General features: G+C 39.9%; 1 long non-coding RNA gene across 2 annotated transcripts in view; it reads right to left on the bottom strand.

Moving 5' to 3' along the window:
• The window catches only part of LOC135315475 (uncharacterized), a 63574-nt gene that overhangs the window by 4280 nt on the left and 45313 nt on the right, over nucleotides 1-13981 (bottom strand). The gene's annotated exons all lie outside the window — the stretch shown is intronic.

Raw genomic sequence — 13981 nt, 5'->3', positions numbered from 1 at the left:
TTAAAACATTTTAAAAGTAAAATGTTTTGGACATCAGTGCCACACACAAAAAACCCATGCGTAAAGCAATTTTAGAATTTATTTTTTTAATTGAAAGAAGAGTTAGTGTATTGGTAGGCTTTGTTTATTGCCAGTATTATATATTCAAAGGATGGGAAAATATTAGCAAATTAAGTATTGTTGCTTTCTGCCACAGTAGAGTGATGTACATGAATGGCAATGTACCATTCATTTATGTGCACAGAAAATCTTTTTCTGGATTTTGTATTTGATAGCAAGAGAGGGAAAATTTTGAGCACCTTATTCCAACAGTTTATTCTAGGATTATTTCTGTGTTCTCCTTCTTTCTATAATTCTTTATAAGCAACTGAGATGTTCCTTCTGCACAGGTTATAGAAAGCCTTATAACAGTAACTTATGTCTTTATGGATCCATGCAAAATAATTTTTCCATTTATTCCAGAAAATTATTGTTTTTTTCTTGGATGGAACATCCCTCGATTGTTGAAATGTTGCCTTATGGTCACACTCAAGATCACGGTTACATGGTGCCTAAAAATAGTAAATAGTAGTGCTTGTATTTCACCTGGGACTGTGATTATTTTGCATAGCATGTACCCTCTGCATACTTGGCCAGTACAGCCAGTGCCTAACACCTGATAAATTCCTCTTTAGATGGCAACATTTTCGAGTGTATAGGGTATTCCTAAATGTTGTGGGGTTTTTAGCTATCCAGGATATATATTTAAAAGTTATCCTTTTTGTATTTTAGAGGTGGCTGAATACATTTCTATAAAATTTTAAAATAGGCCCTTTTTACTTTACAGAGTTACATAAATACTAGCTATTGCTGTTAAGATGAAGTTACCAGGATGTCATGTCAACAGCAAGGTTACTTGGGGCTAAAACTAAATATATCTCAGGTTCTATCATTCTGGAGTGTCTCCAGGAGAGCGAGTGGTCATCCTTCTCCCTTTGCTTTTCACTTCTTTTCCTCATCTGGCCAGGTCCTTTGGTCTTCAAGATGGGATCTCAGAGTATTTAGCTGAAGAAGTCTCCTACCTCACTTCACCAGTACGTGCCCGGTGGGAGCCTTTTTTACTTTCCAGATACCTCATAAACCAAACCATTTCAAAACTGTAAACAGAACAGCTGAATGGAAAATTAGATTGGTGTGGAGGCAGTGGGCTTGGATAAGATCTTAAAATCTTAAAGACAGCTGAAATGCTATCACTGCACACAATGTACGTGCACACAAAATAAATGCCCCATAGGCACATAACGGTGAAATAGCTTTCCCCCAGTAAGTTAGCAACTGGTTTTCTTCAGAAATAATTTCACTGATGATCCTTTCTTTGTTGTCTGGACAGCTCATGCAGCAGAGCTACTGCTGTCTTTCTTGATATTGTCCATGTAGGGAAATTCTTCAGTGTGGACCAGAATAGCCCTTGCAGTGTAGATGAGGACATAACACCCAGTCATTTTTGTGGTCCTCTTAGCTTGCAAACAAAAAACCCCATGCAACAGATAAGCACTGGACAGAGGTTGGCCTCGTTTATATTTGTTCCAAGACAAGTGAAATTACTTGAAAAAAATATATGGGTGCATGCTAGTCACTAGGGACCTTTAATTGTAGGCAAACAAATAATGTTTATAATTTGGGTTAGTTTGATGCAACCAGCAAAGTCCCTAGTGTCAGCCATGTATTCAAAGCAATGCAAAGCACTGTAGAAATGATTAATGACAGCATATACAGGAGAGTACACAGAAACAGCTCAGGGACTTTCTTCTGCATTCAGACACTTTAGACTACAACAGTATCTAATAATTTTATTAGGTCTATATGTTTCTCATTTTATAGCTAGATTGAGGATCTGAAAGAAGTCTGCTTGCTTTAGCAAAGATCTGAGTGATGAAAGTGCAGAGTTTTCTTATCAGAACAACTGATATATGCTTGCCCTCATGCTACTAGCATTTTATGTGAGACAGACTGATGCCAGTAAGGAAACATCAGAAGGTCTTAGGAATCCTCCAGTTTAGCCAAATTAGCTTTTAGCAAAATGAGTTTGGAACCAGACAAAATAATTCTGTTCTCATTTGGCATCTACTCAGGCAACACAGAAAGGGCAGCTCTGGAAAGGTGGATCCACCTTATAGAGTGTGAGGTAGAAACTGTCCCTTGCATCTAACAGCACAGCAAGACCAGCATCTGGAGAAGAATTACTTTGCTTTTAGTAGAGATCTCACAGAGTCCTGTAGGTGTTGCCCACCTTGGCTAAAAGCTGAATCAGTGATTTTTTTTTCTCAGATGGCCAAGCTCTGGCTAGCAGAGTATTACGGTATTTTGAATAGTCGTGTTGACTTACATAGGGATACCCGCGTACAGGGAGTTCAGAAACATACCTAAATGCGTTGGTAAATAAGCCAGGCAACTGCTGGTCCCTTTAGGATAGGAAAGGAAACCAATGGCTTTGCTTCTGGACCAGGCAGTTCTGCTGGGGGAGGCCTGAAGTTCTGCACTGGCAGAAGGGATAGAGGAAGAAATAAATCTTACTATAGATTCCCTTAGCTAACATTCCTCAGTCCTCGGACAGATTTATAATGTACTTTGATGCTGAGCTCATAATGTTCTTAAAAGGCATATTTAATAAACCCCTGAAGAGAAGAACTAGCTCTTATATGAAATCAGAGACATTATGCTTCAGTACAGTAAGAAATTAAATAAGTATTCATGCTACTTACATTGCTGACAAAAGCTCCAGGAAACCATACTGGCTAAACCTCAATTATGCATTAATGGCTGCCCTGAGACCACTCTCTAAAGCAATGATCTTATCAGTCAGATGCCAACTTGGAAGCACAGGCTAAGAGATGGTGAGAGCTGGTCCCTCACAGTGCCGAGAGTCCAGCACCTGAGGCCACAAAGGCTGCAGCCTGCAAGCAGCTTGTGAGGCAGCAAGATGGGCTGAAGATGGACAGGGAGTACGGCACTGCTCTGTGGACTTCCTCAAAGCAGCATGTATTCAGCCATTTTGTCTTTTTTTATGGAGGTAATTCACCCGTAGAGATGGTAAAAGAGTAAACTCAAGAATGAAAGAGGAGGTAAGTAAAAGCAGACGTGCTGCAAAGTGGTATTAGAACTACCCAAGTAGTTATACCAGCAGAATGGAGTAGTCATAACCTTGCTATTATTATTGGTCTGAGCATCAGAAATGCATGAACTCCAAGCTATGCTCCCACACAGGCCAAGCTCATAGTGTTACGCAAGCTAGAGATCTGTAGGTATGGACAGAAGTCAGCTTGGGACAACACTGAAAGTCATCCTTTAGGAAAGAGAAGCCTAAGGAACCAGATGTGACCTTTAGTTACTGAACGACTTCAGAAATATATTTCGTCTTTACAAAGAAACAAGGAATCTAAGATTGTCTATGTTTGTATTTTGAAATAGCCCAGTTACAGATTTTTTTCATTTCCCAGTTACGCTTTTTCCAAATACTTTAGACAGAGGATTTATTGGCAGCTATTTTTTCTTAGGCAAAGTGCCAGTGTCCTCTTTTAAACCCCTGCTTCTGCTCCAGCTGATCCCAGCATGCATGTGAAGGCTTAGGTGACTTCATATTCCCCAGACAGCTTCCAAACTTACATTGTGTAAAAGCTTGATATAGCACCTCTGTATCTATACTGGGAGGAGTTGCATAAAGCAGCTAGATATGTGGTTATTGTGAGTACTGGCAAATTCTGCCGCTTTTTTAACTACAGATGCCAAGTGCTCTGATATATCTTGGAACACGGTCTGTGCCATTTGGAAACCCTGCCTTCTGCCCGCTGTTCAGCAAAAAAGAAGTCAAGTGAAGAGGAACCAACACAAACATGATGTGCATTCCACATCAAAAAGTTTCAAACGAAAAATTTAAAATCAGTGAAAGACCTTGATTTTTCAGGCCAAAATGGTGCTTTTGTTTTGATAAAAACTGCCTTAGAAATATGGCTAACAAGTTACCTTGTAATACTGCACGCAGGCTATTTTGTACCTTGACCTTTTGCAGAACACTGGGATGCTTAAAACTGATGAATGGGCTCATTAGCATAAATGTTAACTAAGAATCCCAAACAAAAAAACCCAGCGTATATTAAAAAAAACCTTTGAATTTCAAGGCACAGGGAATATTTTCACCAGTGTGTGACAATTACCTGCGCTTTGTGGCTGCTTGATAGGAAAGTTTACATTGCTTTTCTCATAGAAAAAAGTATGTTTGTGAAAAGACAAACAACATCTTTTCCTGGGCTTGATCACAGAAGAGGGAAAGACCTTCCGTAACTTCTTCGTATCTTGTGTATCTGGTGTTCATTTTACATCTTGCCTTTCAATCTAGGGATCTCTAAACAGTTTACCAACTAGCAATTTCTCCATCAGCTATCAGAAGGATAGCACTGTAAATCATCAAGTGATTAACAAGGAAGAATATGACAGAAATAGGGGAACTGGTTTTTATGTTTGTGGTTTAGCTTGGGCAGGTTGTGTTGTGCTGTGTTCAAACAGCGACTTGACACAGGCATTGACATTCCAGGCTAAATTCAGAAGGAATTCAAAGCAAGGCCACAATGACCTGCAAGGACTTATTTGTATGTTCCTTTCCTTTGCTATGTGCCTTTTACCACCTTATATCACTCTCCCACATTTATCTATATGAAACTAACACCCTCCTATTTTTAAATTGCTTCTGAATTTGATCTAGACCCTTTCCTTTAGAAGATATGTTCATGGTTGCGCATTTGAGCTGCTGTACTGGAGCTTGTTTGCAGCAGACCCACTGACATGCAAACCTTGTTTTTGCATCTGACACATTAGCATATGGTAAATCTAATAGCACACTTAACAGTGAGGCACCGCTTTGGAGCTGACAGGCTGCTAACTTTTTAAGCTGTCACTCAGCAGTAATGGAGAACATGCCAGTTCTCAGTTGTTTTTCAGGGCAAAGTAGTTCATCTGAAGTCCTGCTGTGGCTTCAGCAAACTTCTTTGACATGACCCAAAATTAATTGGAAAGGCTCACTGAATCAATTCTTGGCTGCCTTCTGTTAGCTACAGGTGAGAGAAGGCAAGGATGGATCCGATCCCCTCCCCTCACGTCCTCAGGGCCAGAAGAGCGGGTTGAGTCCCCTGTTATATTCCCTCCAGCAACCTGCCTTGCCACATTTCAGTGATGAGTGTTCCACTGAGGAGGGTTTGTTGTGCGGATGTGTGAGCCCAGCCCTGAGGCTGGCACACACAGCAGCTAGACATGCTCAGGCCTGGCACAGCTCCTCTAACTGCAGGGACAAAAAAAAAAAGAGCCGTAGGAGGCAGAATGGGATGGCAGGAAAATGTGCCTCTTAAGATGTCACCACCATTTTAGCTCTCACCTTTTCCTAACATTTGTGTTGCATCTCTTGAGGCACAAGGTGAACGGAACAGAGCAAAGGAAGGGCAGTGGCCAACATCACCTCTGAATTAGGGTCCTTGTGCTTAGCACTGCTCAAGGACATGGAAAAGTTTATTTTAAATAAAACCCAAGAGGGAATTTCTGCCAGAGTAGTGATGTTTGGATAAAATAAAATATGCCTACAAAACACTTACCTGCATTGAAAATACAGAATTTATGAAGACTTAAAATTTCCCTTCATATTCAGACAATGTATCTAAATAAAAAGATAATTGCTTAGCTCTTTCTTGGCACGTGTTACATTTAAGTTATGACATATGTGATGGCAGAAAATGACCAATGTGAACTGGCAGTGATTTCTGGTTCCCCTCTGAGGAAGGTGCAGGGCACCATAGCAGTGCGGTGTCAGTACCCATTCTGGGACACTACTCAAAGACAGAACAAAGCCTCTGAGATACAGAGCCTCTAACTCAACTTATTTCCTAGCCTAGTATCCATTTTTTCCATCACCATTTCCTCCTGCTCTCTGCCTCCTACTCCAAGTTAGACCCAATTTAACAGATAGCTCCAGACACCCCTATTCAAAAGCATCCCCTGGCAGGAAATCAGTGCCCCATTTTGCAGATGAAAAAAACCCCCAAACAACTAACTAAGCATTTGCTCAGTATGCTGTGCTCATATCTCTCACACCCACTCTAAATCCACACATACGCTCTTTGCATCAGCCATGCTATCACCTGCCTTCTGAGCCGGGCTCCCAAAGACCAATTTAAGATGGATGGGTAGTCAATTATCTGCAAGAGTGAAGTCTCACTGGGTAATTGAATTCATCTACTCATAAGACTTAAAAAGGAAGAAAACTGGTTTTAGATATGATGCTATGTATCAGCAGTGGAGTCATAATATGTTTCGGTAGTCTTACCCTGCTAAAAGTATGCTGACTCAACAGTTAAATATTGTATGACATAACAGTGGCTCAAAGAATTCTACAGTAGTTTGGCTGTAGGTTGTTGGAGTGTATATAGCACGGTATATCTGTAAGCCTCTTTTCCCTCCTGCTAGAAAGTCTTGCTCCAGTTCCTTGTTTCAGGTCTTTGACCATATAACTCTTTTGATAAGGCATGAAAACATCATCATTCAGCTGTGAAATTTATACCAATAATAATCTGCAGGGAAGGCAGCAGATTTGCTCAGCTGGCTTTTGCTGAACCACTTCTTCTTCCATAAACAATACAGACAGATGAAATAAATATTAGGCAACATCTCTTGAAACTATCACAGGTTTTTTATGGTGTTTCTTTTCAGCATTGCAACAGACTGGAGTTGGTTTATCACCATTCAAGCTGACTGAATTATACTGGCACTGAAGTACAGAAACCCACATATTCAAAGGAATCTCATGCTCTGTTAAATTTCTGCAAACTATTGTGGCTGTGGGGATGATGCACCGTGAAAGCAGAACTGTCTCAAAACTCGGAGCACATCCCACTGAATGGCTTTCTAAGCATCTCCTTGCCCCATCAAGAAAAGACTGGTAGTAGGAGTTTCAAGTGGGAGTTTCCACCCTTGTTATTACTTGCATTGTAAGGGTTACACACTGAGTGTGGTAACATTGTTCAGGGAAAGATCTTCAGGAGTATAATTACTCTTTCAAATTCATATGGATAAAGAAAGGAAATGATCCTAAGAACAGAGGACCTCAAAGACCCATGAAAGCAAGAGGAATAGCTCTGTTGACTTAGCTGAGAACCTATCATTAGAAATGTCAGCTGAAGAATCATGGCAGGGACCTTCTATATTTATATGGTAACAAGTTATTCATCACTTGACATTGGTTTGATGTGCATACACTGGAGTAGGTCTCATGTTTTTTCAGAAAATCTGCAGTTTCATTAGGCACAGTTGTTTTTAATCAACATTGCATCCAACTCTAATAGGTTTATACAGTTTAAACAAAATAGATTAATGCCTGATTTTGATAACAATGCTAGAAAGAAGGTTTTTCTAATTTCAAACTGATTAAAAAAAAAGTCCGAGTCCATCCCTGGCTTGGACAGGACGACCTTTACCTGCAAGAGGGATTGATTTGCCTTCATTTTTGTATATCGCTATCATAAAAAAAACAGGGCACAAGCACAAGCCTGGAATGCAATTTACAAAATTGTACTGTGCTGTGCTATAGACTATATTATGCATTTTTAAACTTCTACGTGCCATTTAAAAACACAGAGGACAAAACGAATGCTGTATTACCTGTAAAGCTTATAACAAGGGGTGCTAGAAGTAGGGATTACTAGAAGAGGCACTACCTACCAGTGAGCCTAAGGCTGATCTAGACCTTTTGATTTAGGACAAGGTCAATGACAGAAAGCACGGGCACACTCCTGTGCACAGCAGATTTTTATAGAGATTTGAAAATAGTCAAGAATACGTTTAGACTCGTGAAGCTTTGGGATGTAGCATATGAATCAGCAATCTTGGGTTTTGGATGAACAGATAATGAATCATTACTTCTCTTCCTCTATCTGTACTTAGGTTGTGTTACATAAAAGGGCCAGGTATACTATTTTATTATCTGGTATTATACCTGCAGGGCGTTCGTAACCTGATTTTGGAGCTAGCAGCCCTGATAATAAGGTGTCATTTCTAAAACAGAGACATTCCATTGACCAACACCCCACCCTGCTTTCAACACTGCTGTGCTATGACTAGCAGAGAAGTTTCTCCTTAAATACCTTCTTCATGGGATATTCAAATACCGCCTGTATGAATTATGAATATAGCTGTTATCTGGAGAAGCCAAATGTGTAATGCATGATGGCAGTAATAAAATGGATACATCATTTCTTTGCTACTGTTTTTTTACAGAGGTAGAATTCATTTTCTCACTGTCTTTATGACTACCTTGAGAAAAAAAGCTACAAATGGAGGAACTTCCCTTTCCCTTGGGGGATGGAGAGTTTAAAAGAGTTTGGGTTGGATGGAAACCGATTTATTAAGCTTTATTTTTAAAATATTTTACTTCCCTGCACTCCCTCCCTTGCTCCCAAAAGACAGAATCACAACTTCCTCTCCCGTAACAGCCAGTGACAGGGCCAGGCACTCACTGGCTCAGGAGATAGCCTGTTCCTGTCCTATCAGTAGGCTACAAACTGCCTTTACTGAAATCCACTGCTCTCAGCCTCTCCTGTTAAAGCTACGCAGCTTTGCGTACAGAAATATACTGCAGAAGAACATATAGGCGCATGAAAAAGGAACATGAACTTTAGGATGGGTTTTCCCTAATCAGGAGAAGGACACGAATGCAATGCCACCCATGCCACATCTTATTTTGTGTCCCATCTCATTCTCTGGGAAGGGGTCCCTGGTAGAACTCCTTACTAAAGGCAAAGAGAAGGGTTTGGTTTTTTATAAAAAACCTGTAACGTTTCCAAGAAGCACTCTGAGGTCCCTTCCAACCCCTACCATTCTGTGATAAACATTTAACCCTCTAAACATTCCCATTTTGTAACAAAGAAAAATTTCTAACTACCACTGGTTAAGAGCAGCTTTTCCCTTTTTTACTGGCCTGGGAATAAAACAGAATTCCTCTTCCTCTCCAGCCTTCTCCTTCAGAGAAAAGCCCTCAAGTAACTCCTCATATCCCTAAATAGTACATTAGGACTAGTAAATGTATGTCAGTGTCACCAAGGTGACATCTACGCTTTTGCAGCAGAGTGCAAGTTAGATGAAGTTAGTGCATGAGCTGTGTTTTGCTCAATGAACCAAGTCCATCCAGTTGCCTGGTTAACATAAAGTGGCTAAAAAGAGCTAGCCAGGAAGGATGTGTGTGGGTTAGATTGGCATTTGAGCAACCTTAAGTGGTTTGAAGCAAATTTTTGTTGGTGTAGTGTAGGAACAGCATGGTGAAAAAGCAGCTGTGATTTTTCACATTAGATGCCTGTTTAATGGGCTTTGGAAAGAAAAACTGAAAGGTTGCCAGCCTGAATGCTTAAGTGAGATGAGGTAAAGCAGTAATGAAAATCTTAGTGGCTTTTGCTAAGCTAACAGGGCAATAAGCCTTGGGTAAAAGATTAAGGGAGATAATGTAAAGCGTGGTGAACCACTTTAGTAGACATGGAGCCAGAAGGGATGAGAAGGTGAAATGTAGTGACAGCATGAGAAATCACACAACCAAAATGAAGAAGAGATAGGGAGATGGAAGCAGCAACATGTGTGGAAATAAAGATGTGGAAGATCTTAGGATGTAGTGTTGGAGCAAAAGCCTCCGAAGAGGTTTGAAGTTGGTCTATCCATGATAGCAAAGAAAGCAAATGGTTTGTGTATCAGCATTTTGGAGAAAACTTTTTCCAGTTTTACAGATAAGTGTGAACAGGTGTCATTTGGAAATGGAAGCAGATGTTAAAAGTCCTGAAGGCCTGAGAGAAAGATTGCAATAGTCTGTTTACAGAAGTGCAATATCCCTTCCACAGATGACTGGGTCAGAGTGCAGCCTCCCACTGCTGAAAGAGGAGGATGGAGCCAGACTTTCCCCCCAGATGTACAGCAAAAGGAAAAGAGGCAGTGGTCATGTGTTGCAGCAAAGGAATTCCAGATAGATAAATGGAAAAAAAATTACAAGGGGGGGTTAAGCACTGGTAAAGGTTGCCTAAAGAAGCTGTGGACTTTCTGTCCTTGGAGGTATTAAAAGCTCAGCTGGACGCGCAACCTGAGCACCCAGATCTAACTTTGAAGCTAGTCCTGTTTCGAGGAGGAGGCTGGATTAGATGACCTCAAAATGTCCCTTGCAACCTCTGTTATTCTGTGACTGTAATTCTGCAGAGAATCATGCAAGATTCTTCTCACTGATTAAATCCATTTTAAAGATTGCAAAACTTACTTAAGCATTATTGCATATATGGAGCAAGCACATTTTGACAATAAACTCTGTGTTCTGGGAAGCAGGATCCAAGAATAACCCAAGCAAACCAATTTATTGCAAATATGTTACTTAGGCCACAGATCTTTCTACACCCAGAGGCCCTAACTACTTCCCCTCCCATTGCAGGATGAGACAAAACTGATGCTGTTACAGCACTTGGATTTAAGACCTTCATTCTTTCCAGAAAATCTAAAAATGAAATTAATCTCTGCATGAAATTTGACCCCTGTGAAACTGGTAAAATACACACACACATTTAGATATAGATGTTGTGCATCCAAAAAGAATAACTAGGCCAGGTCCTAGGAAACTCCAATTTTACAGCTGAAGTGATTAGCAATTAGACTAAATCTGAAAGAGAAAAGGTTCATTCATCTCTCAGACCTATGCCATAGGGGAGCTTTTTCCCCCCACATAGGAAATCCAAGAAAAACTTGATGCAGAATTTCACTGTACTGATGTCCAAGCCCTGTTCTTCCCTTGTGACAGCCAAGACAAAAAGAACCTTGTAAGAGGAGTTAAAATACAGGAATGGGTCATGTCTCTTGGGTGGCAGAACAAGAAAAGGCACATTATTCAGACCTTCAAAGGCTTCTAAACACGCTGGGTGAACATATTGCAGATGTTAGCTGGGCCGCTGTCAGATACAGCAATACTCATCCAGGATGAAGGTTTTCATCCAACATAAGTCTTATAGGAGTGGTAATCATATAGAAAAATCATGGCTCTTTGAAGGCTGTAAGGAATTGTTCACAGGTGGATAAAGAAAACACATTTTTGCTTGAAAGACTGCAAAGAACAAGAATACTTCCCAGGTAGCTGATGGAAGTATCTACTGAACCAACATTTGCTTGGTCACACAGGATTAAACATAAATCAAATTGCACAAAGCAGCATTGCTGTTTTCTTTGGAAAAGACTACCGATCAGCAGAGGTAATTCCTCCACCTGTGCCTAGGAAAAAAAAAAACAGAGAATAAACAGTGATTATACACAGTGACATGATTTATGTATATGAAACATTGGGCCATGGACCCTCAAGGTCAACCTTCTTAGGTGTGTGGTTAAAAAAAACCACAAACCACAAAAAGCGAGAAAAGAAATATAGTTTCAAAAAATACTGAAATACTTACTGTATTTCTTTCAAACATCTAGGAGGGCCTTTGGATTCTCAAAAACTGGTCTGTATTCATAAGCCAGATTTATACTCATGTATAAATTATACGTATGTGTTTTGTATTCTGCAATCTTGTGAATCCTTCACTGGAAGTTCAGATTATTCCAAGAATGAATACCTACATTCCTGTTCTTCCTTCTTTCAGTTTTTTCTTTCCCTTTTTACTCTAAGTAGCAGCAATTTATAAGTAACATGGCATTGTCTTTATCTCATCTGTTGCTTACTACATAGAACCAAGGCAATTATGCTTTTAAAAGGCTGCATTTTGCATAAAAGCTGTTTAAGGGAATCTTGCTTGAAATACCCTGAATTTAATATAATCACATTACACAAAACATTTGAGTAGCCTGAGATACATTTTCTTGCTTTTTCTATGTCAGTTGTTTCAGAAAGCGATGCACTTCTCTTACACTATACATTTCCAGAGTGATGACTCATCTACCATTGACTAATCTGTCATTAATCAGACATAATAAGATTAGACATTTTAAATCAATTTCTAGCTTCTAATTCATTCCAAAGCTTTCAGTTTCTAGGAATTTAAATGCCTTAAATTTAAATGCCACTGAATTTAACCTTACAAAGTTCTGAGACCCAGTACTGGCAAGAACTTTTGCTATTGACTTAAAAAGAACCAGGCCTAGACCCCCTGACAGTGCTTAAAGAGTTAGGCCTCCATCGTATCCTGGTGAGACTGATTATCCTTACAGTTGCTATAAGGGAGCATAAACCCCATCCATCTTTGCATAATTTCTCAGTGAGTTTGGCTGCGTGCCGCTCGCCCCGTTCTCTAGGGGATGGGTGTATTATGCTAGGCAGATCTGCAAAAAGGCCTGATTTCTACAAGCAAGCTGCAACTGGGTAGGAAAAGGATTTACTGTCCTGCCAAAGTCTGAGTTTTCAAACATTGTCGAATAATGAAATATCTGAAAGAGTTAAACATTTCTGAAAACTTCCTATTCCCATCTCCAACTTTATGTAATTTTGTCTTTTTGAAATGTTTCATTGTATTTTTTACCTTCTTTCTTTCCAAGGTAAAAGTTTATTCCAAAAGCAGCATACCCCAAACAAACATGGTTTAACAGCAATTTCATCCTGAATGATACCAACAAAAAATGCTCTCAGAGTCTTCCAAAGCATAGCAGTATCATCATGATAAAGAGGAGTTTTGTGGGCACTGGGATACTTTTTTCCAGACTTGCTGTGACTTGTCTCTTAACAAGCAGTCACAAGTTACTGATGTCCTCTTGGTGAGGGGATCCCAAAGGCTGGAGCATGTTAGGTCTGGTTGAACCATGAGGAATGGGGTAATAAAAATTCTAAAAAGATCAAAAACTTATTTATTCCTCATATGGACTGTGCCAGTGCTGAAGAAATCCCTAAAACAACAATGGAGTTTCCCAGGATAAGTTTCCTCGGTATATATTCGTAACCATTAGGAACGTCCAAAGTTCACCACAGGGCTCTGAGAAGCAACTTAAAAAAAATAGCCTTCCGTTAAAACTAAATAAAACTTCTGCTCACTGTATTTCATTGGATAAATCACTGACTTAAAATTTTCAAAAGCTCACAGGCTCAACTCAGTTTGGACTTCACTAGCTTTGCTATGTACCTGAATAATTACTGTTTGCATCACAATCACATTCATAGAAACCTGCTGCTCAACTTCACAGATATCACAGATTTACAAAGATTAGTCTTAGTAGCAGAGAGAGAATATTGAAGAGCTCAATTCAAGAAAAAAAAAAAGAAGCCATTGTAAGCCTTGTGTGACAGCACTGTCCCCTGCCCTACCGGGCCACGTCTGGCTACTGTCACAGATATTCTTCATTAAAGCTCTGCTTCATTCACAGGTGTTGAGTGATGCTGCAGGAACCAAATATGTGCCAGCCAAAAACAGATAGATGTTTTCTGTTTTCTGGTAACCCCAGTATTTTGCCTTTGGCCTAGCAATTGATTTTAATCTCAAGCCCAAAATAAAATAAAAAACTTCTCTGTGAAATTGCATACTATAACTGCATTGAGCTAGCACTGCTCTCCCACCCTGCAAACAGCAACAATTTTTCAAGGGATGCGTTACTATGCAAGTGAAATGGAGATCTGTATTTTTTCCGCTCTGGACTTTTTGTCCTATAAATGTGGTCGTGACTTAACTTTGCTGTGAGGAAATGCTTGCTTATCTTTGCTTCAAAAGGCTTTAATTAAGTGCCAAAGGCTGTTCAACTCTTTCTATATACTCAACTGCAATGTATCTCCTTTCTTCCCTCCTGGAGCTGTGGGGGAGGACAGCTGAGAAGCAGAGTGACCTGAAAGTAATAAAGTCAGAGTAAACCACAGAAACCTTGTTTAATTACTCAATTTCAGAACACAGACGGGGCGGGGCGGGGTAAAAGCAGCTCTTTCATTCTACTTGCAATAAAATAGCCGGAGCCAACAAACAAATGACCAAAGCAACACCGTTGC

The sequence above is a fragment of the Phalacrocorax carbo genome, chromosome 12, assembly GCF_963921805.1.
Source record: "Phalacrocorax carbo chromosome 12, bPhaCar2.1, whole genome shotgun sequence".
NCBI classification, from domain to species: domain Eukaryota; kingdom Metazoa; phylum Chordata; class Aves; order Suliformes; family Phalacrocoracidae; genus Phalacrocorax; species Phalacrocorax carbo.
The sequence above is the reverse complement of the archived record's forward strand: the minus strand, read 5'-3'. Positions and strand labels throughout refer to the sequence as shown.